The sequence below is a fragment of the Cuculus canorus genome, chromosome 9 (assembly GCF_017976375.1).
Source record: "Cuculus canorus isolate bCucCan1 chromosome 9, bCucCan1.pri, whole genome shotgun sequence".
NCBI lineage: Eukaryota > Metazoa > Chordata > Aves > Cuculiformes > Cuculidae > Cuculus > Cuculus canorus.
This window is the reverse complement of record NC_071409.1, coordinates 12,384,167-12,393,788: the sequence shown is the minus strand read 5'-3', so window position 1 is coordinate 12,393,788 and position 9,622 is coordinate 12,384,167.

The window sequence follows — 9,622 nt, the reverse complement described above, 5'->3', positions numbered from 1 at the left end:
CTGCTGTTATTCAGCTTGTCACTGCAGCACGGAGCACAGTACACAAGGGAGTTACCAGGACAAATGGCCTGGGAGGACCTTCATCTGTCCCTGGCCATAGCTGAGCTAGAGAGTTTGACAGCATCCCAAGCGTCCCTGCATTACCACACAGTCATGTAGTCGGCTTCAATATGCTCTGTGTAACTGTTTTGAACTCTGTTCCAAATCATGAAGAACAGAGGGTTTATTATCTAAGTATTCAAATACACCCTCACGTAAGGGCAGCAGACAGGTTAGTGTGGATCACAAGAACAAAAATCTTCCCCCAAACCTTCATCCACTGGATGTTCCACTGGTTTTCTTGCATGTACCTAGAGCCACCCCTCCTTTCCGCAGGGCACAGCTCCTTACAAACCTAGACGAATGCTCAGGTACCTCTGTTCTGCAACAGCTGGGAAAATGGCAGGTATTTCCTGTAAGAAGTTGTGAAATAATTAAAATAAATGAAAAGGTCAACAATAAATGAAAATATATTTTCACATAAAACAAAAGAAATGTGGTTCTATAACCAACCATGCTTCAGCAGGTAATACTGCTGAAGCAAGAGCTCCTGCCAGCTGGCATGTGTCCCATCTTTCATTTCCACCAGGAAATGGGGAGAGAGAAGGAAATGGCTGGGATCCTCCAGAAACATGCTGACATGGAAAATCTCACCGTCTTTGTACTGGAAAGATGCTGCAATCACGTCTTCTAAAACAATGATAAATAAGAGCTGAGGAGAGTAATCCATAGGGCACAGAATTCTCAAAAACTTTTGCTGTCTAACCAGATGGGAAGTATTTTTCTCCTCTGTTCAACTTGCCTATTATTTCCACCTTCTGGCATTTAGCAATTAGTTAACCATTGAGTCCAGCCTGAAAACAGACTTCCTCACAAGTCTTTTTCTCTGCTGTGGACTTGGAAATGGCTCTGGCTGGACAAATTCACTTCTTCTATCTTCACTCTGAAAAGCAGGACTAAATACTGGAGACAGATGTTTACCGTGAAATTCACACTAAAGGTTTCCTGTTTGGAGCAGCCAATAATGCTAGGGATGCTAGGCTTTCCATTTGTAGACAAGGTCCATTTTGACAGAGCTCTTCATGATTCATCAACAATTTCAGCGCTTCTGGCTATGTGGTATTCATTGCACCCTTCCCACTCCTGATAAACAAATTCAGGAGCTCTAATCACAGGGGCAGTATATTCAATAACCGTTGCTCTTTAATTGTTTCTGATCTTTATCTCATTTTACCCCCATGGGTTGTTTTTTTTTTTCCTGAGGGAGGATCAGCGTTTCTCTTTGAACTGACTTTTCCTTTCAACAGTTATCATTCATTCGGGATTGCTCAAGAGCTGTTTCAGTGCAGAAGCTGCTTGCAATCTATTTGTAGCTGTTTGTTTGGAAGTTTGCTATTTGCAGTGTGTGATCCCTCACTTAAACCACCTGACACTGGCTTTCCTTTCCGACTGTGCACAACACTCCTGCACCACACAACATGCTTCTGGGAGAGCTGTGGTTGACACCACACCTCCTGCCTCTACTTGTCTCATGTCTGAACCAAGAGGAGTATTTCCAGTGTGCTGCGTGGCCCCAAAGCCGCAAGCACGGTCTGAGTAGTGTGCTGAGTGACTAGCTAGAGGTGAACCCCAGTGAGGTGTGATGTTCGGTTTAGGGGCTGAGATCAGCTCCAGTGGGACTGTCTGCACCCCTGCGGACTGGCCTTTCAGCCACAGAGTTTTGCAAAGAAAGCCTTAGAGCACTTAGAAGGTGAACATATGTTTGGGATAGAGGAACAAATGAAAAGTAGCGTGAGGCAGAAAGTAAAGCTATAGGCTGCTTCCATCAGCAGAGTTGTCATGTCCTGTGGCTTATGTGTGCTTTTTTGTGGCATGGGGATAATTACTGGAGGTCTCTTTCCATTTGCATCTGATTATTAAAACCAGTAATGCATATATTGGCCTGAAATTGATTTACATGCACAACGTTTCCTGGATATTGGTAGCTGACAGAGCTGCTTGTGTCTGAGAGAAAAAAAAAAAAAAAAAAAGCATGTTGCTGTCACTGTTCCTGTCTAACATGATCTGTGGCTCCTGTTGTTTAATCTCTGCTGGTTCCCACCTGAGCAGTTCCCAGAGGACATCCTTGCTGCACACCTGGGGGTTCCAGCCAGGCAGGATGCAGCCAGGGCAGCTCTGTTAATATTGACTTTGCTGCAGGCTTTGGTGCACGGCGATGGTTATCTGATTCACTAGGTAAGATTTAGCCCAAGTGTCTTTGAAGCCGTTAAATACACAAAATGGTTGGAGTTGAAAAGGAGGAGTCCTTTCAAATGGAAGCATGTTATCAGCCACTGCAGGTTACACAGAGCAAATCCTGCACTTTGGACTGCATAATGGGATATACTGGGTGGCAAATGTGAATGGGACTTTTGCAGGATAATCTCTGTCCACCACACTTGTTTGCTTCCTCCTCTCCACTGCGTCCTGGGCACAGCAGTTTCCAGGTGTGTTTTTTCCTGGTGCAGTTGCGCAGCCCTGCTTTCCCAGCTCTGGCATTAGACTGGATGAAAACTTTCCACTTGTAGATGTTTGCTTTATGGGAAGGAGAGTTTTGCACAGCATGAAATTTTCCATTGTATTCATGATCGGTTTGAGTCAAACTAATTCAAGGTGAAAAAATCCTGCCCCTGAGAGCTGACTCCATGGCCACTGGCACTCCGAGATACAGACAGCCCTGTTCATGGCTGGAGCCAGACCTCAGGAGCAGGAGTGCTGCCAGCAAGGGGTGGCACAGCCTGACCATACAAGTCTGCCTGCAGAGACGTGCTGCTCTGCGGAATGAGGTTATGTTGGCTCAGGTTATGCCAGCTGGAAGTTCAAAAGAGAGGCCAGTCAGGGTCTGGCCTGCTATGTGCAAAGCCATGGCTGCCTTCCCCAGCAGGGAGTAGAAAGCTCACAGGTAACAGGATTTCCTCCCTTTTTCACAAGCCAGTGCCTTCCTGGTAGAGGAGGGAGCTTGCATTTGGCAGCCCCAGAGTTGCCAAAGGGCTGGGCAATCATAGCCTGAGTGAATCGTGGTCTGTCCCTGCTGTGTGTCTGCCAGTGTTCCCCAAATTTTCCACAGGATCACCGTGTTTGTATGGCTGCTTGCTGAAAGACTCTGTATTCACTGCATTCGTCCCCCGTGTGCTGAACTAAAAGGTGGGATCTTTTGAAGAAGGCAATAACAAGCTTCTCGTTAGTGCAGAAAAAGTGTTTGGATGGTGACTATTTATAGACATGCAGTGCTCTTGGTTCACTCGTTGTTGGGAAAGAACAGTGTGCACAGATCTTGATGGCCTTCAGCTGTGCCTGATGTGTAAAGCTCTGTTTAAACCAAGAGCAGGGACTGCAGCTGGAAAACAAGGTCCATTAGAGTGTTCCATTAAGGGTACTTGAGCTTACCTGAAATGGTGAGTTACACGGCAGTCCTGGCTATAAAAGGGAATAGGGGGAGCAGCCTGGCTTGTTGCTATAGAGGGGAGATGGGGTGCTCTGAGGCGGGGAGGCTCTTCTGAGCATGGGAGTTTGCTGTCTTTGGCCATGGTCCAGGAGCTTCTGTGTTAGGGATGAGAAAAAAGGGAGGTGAGAAGAGAGTCTCTGAAATCAGACTTAAGCCAATGGAAAAGTGATGGACTCTAAGAGGCTTTACATAGAAAATGGAGATGAACCTACATGTAGGGCATCTGACCTAGGACTAACTCATGGGGGTCTCTGGAGATATAGAGCCTCTATCTTGCTACCTTCTTGTACTGCAAATAATCCTGTGCTCCTAGAGAAAAGACTCTGAGAAGAAGTGTTGAGGGAAGGGGATGTGCTTGGATGAAAAGAGGAGGCAGGGAGCTATGAATGGCTTTCCTGAGGTGAACTGTCTTCTGGTGGGTGCACACAGCTTCTGTGCTCACCTGACCTATCCTGCAATGTGGTGGCATGGTAAATCTGGTAGTTTTCAAGCTGCCCATTGCATAATGAATGCTAATAGCTTTATATTGCTTCTCTACCTTATAAACCAACCTTCAGTTTAAGTTAATAGCTTGATATGGGATTTAATTGTTCTACATTAGAACAAAACACCAATGCCTCCTGTTATTAGGAGGTCTTTAGCAACCAGAACAGGTTTAATCATTGAATGGTTAAATCTGCAGTTGGATTAAAGCCTAATTACCCTGTGATGAATCACTCTAATACTTCATACAAAGCAATAGGTTTACAACCAAGCCTAAGTGGGGATGTCCTCAGTGTCTATAGTTGCACTCAGGTCACTGATGCACATTCCTATTTTAACTTGATTTTACTGCTTTAAAGAAAAGTAGTGAAAAGAAATAACTCGCCAGTTCTGTCAAAGTACTGCAAAAGTATTTCATTCTAGCTTTTTTTCTAACTGGATATTTTTTAATATGCCACTGTTTTGCCCTCTTTCCCTACTTCAAGCCAGAGGCTGTTTCAGAACTGCTTTTGCGCTGCTGTCTCGAAGCTTGGCTGTGAGTCTGGTCTGCTTGGCAGAGCCTAGAGCAGCACCAGGCAAGCCGGCTTACATGGTGACGGTGACCTTAGCACTGCTACCGCTCTTGCCAGAGACAGTTAATTTCTCCAAATGTCATTCCTCAAGGTATTTTTGAGGGGCTTCTTGCTAACAACCTGCTGGCTGTGAAGTCACACCTCCAGCCACCAGATCCGAGGTTTCTCTGCAATGTCCAAGGGTAAAGCCAAGGGCTATGCTGTTGTTAAAGATGGGAGAAGTAATTGTGGCCCTGGACTTACTCTGTTTGCTAGGGGAGGCAGATTATGTTTTGCTGGGTTTTCCCATTAAATTCCCTATCTCCTAGTAAAATACTACAAGAAAAAATTCATCATTCCTGCCAAATTTAACAGGAAATTGAGAATAAATATTTTACTTCAGTAAGCTTGCTTTTTAGCAGCCCAAGCTTTTTCTGGGCGGGTAGACGCCTGCTTGGTCTATGTTTTAAGCCAGCCCTGGCAGAGCAACTCACTGCAGGGGGCTGAGCCCTGCTTGAGACCACACTGAAGCCAGGTTTTCTGAAGGGGATTCAACTCTGACAGCTGTCATACTTCCCCATTCACCTTCTACAGATTTTCCCACAGCTGAGCTTAAATACAAGGAGAGGAATACAAGTTTTGCTCCAAAAATGAAATCAGTTTTGTGTAATACCAGTTTGGGGCAAAAAAAGGAAGGATTTTAGCCCTGGTTATATTAGTAGAGATACCAAGGGGACTGCTGTGCTGTGGGAAAGGGACTGAACACCCAAGAGGAGGTAAATGAGCTGACAGAGAGCAGCAATCACAGTATGGCAGCTATTGATGACCCCTGGCCTGGGAGCAGCTCTGAGAGGAGGGTCTCTGCTGGCCTGCAGAGTTGCTCAGGATATGGCAGTGCTCCTCATCTGTCATGTTGCGTGGAGAGAAAGGAACAGCCATTAGAAGTGATAAACAGTCTTAATGGCAAATGGGAAGCCCAGATTATAGAGCAGGAACAAAATGCAGGTTTTCTGCATCTACTAGAAAACCAAATCTTTTTAATCCAGAGGGAGAAAAATTACTAATGCAGCCCAAAAGCAAGGGAGAAAGGCAGTGGTGTATAAGGAAGTAAATAAACTATTGTGTAATAGCCTTGATAAAGCAGCAAAGGATATTTTTAAGGAATGAATTTTCTTTTTTTGCACAGTTGGCAAGGAGGCCGATGTGGGTGAGGTGACTGATACCGGGGAGAGCACAGCTGCTTACAGCACACTGTTCTCACTGTGCAACTCGCATCCCTGGCCAGCACAGCCGCCTGAAGAAAAGCTATCCTTTCCACCTCCTGTGCAATACAAAATGAAGTCCCCTAGACTACATGGGCCCTTCCAGGTCCTTTATGAAGGTTGCAAATGGCTGTGGAAACAGCCAGAGCATGGGCCAGGGCACAGCAAAAGTTTGCCCCTGTGTGCAGGGGTCAGGGGGCTGGAGGAGGGATGATCCCCAGCACCATCTGCATGTTCTTGTAATCAAGGCGGAGTCAAAGCTGCAAGAGGTTGTGATTTTTCTAGCTGATAGAAAATTTCTGCTGTATATTCACCTGCCTCTCACTATCTGCCAGACTGGACATTTAAAAGCCCACAAACAGTTTTTTCATCAGACAAGCAAAAGTCTTCTCTAAGCAGACTATATTTCTACACAGCATCATTTCAGGTCTCTCTGAGAAAGCTTCATCCCAGAGGAAATCTCTTTAGTTAGCCTGTTTGTTTGTCTCTCCTCAAGCCCTGCTGCTGCTCAGCTGAACAGGTGGCTTGTGCCTTCATTCCATCAAACCCAGAAAGTCCATCTCTGGCCTGCCCATGCTCCCGGTTCTTTCTCCCCAAACTTCTGGAGGTCACTTCGGCACCACAGGTCTGTTGTACATAGCTGACCTACTTGAGGATCTTCTCAGGAGGTTTTGCTGCAGCCCCAAACCTTAGTCCTCTTAAATCTCCCAGAACAAACAAGCCACCCTCAATTTTCACTTCCATGGCACAACATTTGCTCAGTTGTAAAAGAAATGCTTGTGGTGGGAGTGCTTTCAGTTCCAGGGAACACCAAGCAGGGAGCGCTTACTTTTCTATAATATTTTTAAAACCCATGGAGATGGAATTCCCTGCCAAAGCTGTAGCCTTTTTCTAAAACCTGGTAAAAAGTCTTTGTTTTCTGTTTAGCTGTTTAAATTAGTTAAAATTATTCCTGTATGACCCGCAGGTTTCATCCTGCTGTGTTCTAGGGGGACTTATCATAGGCTACAAATTAGACTAGATCAGCAGTCTCGGATGAACACCAGAGAGGTGATTATAGCTGTAAATGAAACAGTATTTCTGCTGTGCCTGACAGCAGTAAAATGCAAAAGAAAAGCTGAAAAAAAAAAAAGGAGGGGATGAATGTCAGAAAGAATGAAAAGTAGGGGATAGGAAGGATTTAGACAAATGCACTGAAGATGGTATCTTCCTCTGAGGGATTTGGAAATCCAACTAACAGCTTCATCTAGAGAAACAGAAAAGAAATACTGTTGATTATAAAGACCTGGTCTTTTTTGTGCCCTAACCTTACATCAGGGATGATTCAGTCAGCCTTCTGGAAGAGAGAAAATCCTTTGTCGAATGTTAGAGAAACACTGTATTTATGACACGCAGCTCTGCAAATCTTTTTCTGGCTAAGCCATCCTTGGAATTGGCCTGTATGAAGGAAAGAGAGAATGCTGGGGAAAGTTGTCTGTAGAGCTTTTAATGTGGTTTCCATGGTTGGAAAAGTGTGGCTGGGTTCTTTGCCTCCTCATAAGCGATCAAAACAGCTGTTTTATTTAATTGTGGGTTGAAGTCTCAGGTATGTTACAGGAAACCAGCACAGTGTGGAGAGAGACCAGACCACATGCAATGTGTAGCTCTGGGAGAGCACTTCTTTTGCTTGAACATCTTTGGATCTTGAAGATCTTGATACTGGCAGCCCTTTGCATGCTCTGGGTTCCCAGGTTGCCATACAGGTGATGCGCACACATGCTGAATTGAGATCTGAGCTGCTGTTTTTGTTTGCTCTGGTTTGGTTTTGCTGTTAGATGGGAACAAGCACTGGTTTGCTTCCAAGGGGCAGAGTTCATTCTTAGGGCTGCTTATTAAGGCACTTAAATGCAGGCCCCCACTAAGATACCTGGTGAGCTGCTCAGTGCTTTCTGAAATATATGAGCTGGAACAACATGCACTTTTAGATGTTGGGGAGAAAGGGCAATGCAATAGTATGTCAAGTCAGGAAACTTCAGTAGTTCTCCAGAAAGAAGACTGCACAGCCTTTGTGCTTTCTGAGTGTGCTGCCACTGGCAGCTGTGTACAACATCCGCTGCAGCCATGCTCAGCTCCCCTCTGCTTGCACCCTGCTCACTCTGGTCTTCCAGTGTTCCCAGGAGCAGCACACTGGGCACCTCCAAGTGCCCACCCAAGGGACAGCTCCTGGGGCGCTGCAGTGCACCACAGGGTTGGTCTGCCCTGCCAATGGTTAGAGCCATCCCAGTGCATTTGTTGCTCTCAGTTGCTGATCTCAACAGTGTGCTTTTTTTTTTGTTTTGTGATTGCTCCTGCTCCCAATGCTCATAGTTGGTCATCCTTGTAGGTGAATAGGACCGTCCCACTAGTAGTTTCATTGCTGGTCAGCCCCACTAGCTGGATTTGCTCTTCACCGTGCTCCGCTAAGTCTGTTTTCCCTCTTGCTCCAACCAGACATGTTTGCAGTCTGACCTGTCCCACAAAGTCCCTTCCATAAAGAAGCAGGAAAGGAAAGAAGGCAGGAAGACACTTTTTACCGAGCTCTCAGACATGAAGTCATCAGGTTATTTGGCTACCTGAGTCCAGCTTTTTTGAAGTCGCTGGCAGCACAGAACAGAATCTTGACAGACTGGACTCACTATTTCTTAAGCACAGCACAATGCCCCTTTGTGCAGGGTTCCTGGACCAGCCAGGTTAGGTTTTGTTTGATAAAGCCTCTTTAAAAGTAGTTTTTTTTTTCCTCCATGGAGTTGTGAAGAAAAAGACTTCTTTCTTCTTTCACTTACCCATGAGTTCATGCAAAATAAGTCCGTGACCCTAGAGGCTAAATTTTGAATTTGCAAATTAACATGTAATCCAAGCAGCTTGGGCATTTTGTAATGAAATTTGTGGACAACAAAAATGCTATAATTTCAAACCTATAGAGAAAAGATAGCGCTGAGAATTACAGTTTGCTCAGCATCTCCTGCAAGCTCTCTGTAGAAGATTACACCATTGCTCTGCGTGCAGCTTCCTCATGTGTCAAGTGGCGTGAAGCAGTTGTGAGACATCTCACAGGAATGGTGTAAACCTCTCCCACGTTTCTAGAGTGCCTGAAGTCCTCTCATAGAAAGGGTGGGAGAAGTGAGGAGGATGGAGGGAGTTTCCTCAGAAAAGGGGAATCCAGAATGAAAAACACATTCAGGAACTGCAAACAGGAAAAACACATGCGCTTTGATTCCAGGAGCCAGACCATGCGTGCCTCGCATGTGCTGCTGCCCAGATTTATGGCCTGTTATCCTCCAAGGCAATTACTGGGGTTTGTTGTGGGGATCTGCATGAGCAATGCACAGGTTGCCCACATAGCCTGGACTTCTGAGAAATGACACGGTGCTTGCTCCGCCAGCGCTTGCCATGTGCTGCGGCCAGGAGCAGCTGTGCTGGAAAACCACCACAGAGGAAATCACAAGTTAGTGAGTCACCGAGAGTGCTGCCAGCCTGTCAGGAGTCTCTCCATAACACAGCTTTCAGAAGCCTGTGCTTCTGCTATGAAGCAGGCTCAGATGCTACCTTGAACAGCAGAATGGTCACAAGCAGATGAGGGAAGAGTAGGAGCAGGTAGACAGATGGACCTGGTTTTTGTTCTTTAGTCCCAAAGGGAGTTGAGCACTGTGGAGGGGACAAGTCATCCTGGCAGCCCTGCATGCAGCCTGCAATATCCACAGCACACCATCATCGGTCAGCAGAGACGTTGCCCCACGCCCCTTTGCCCTGCCGAGGAAAGGTGTCGTTTAGGACCCGGCCAGGGA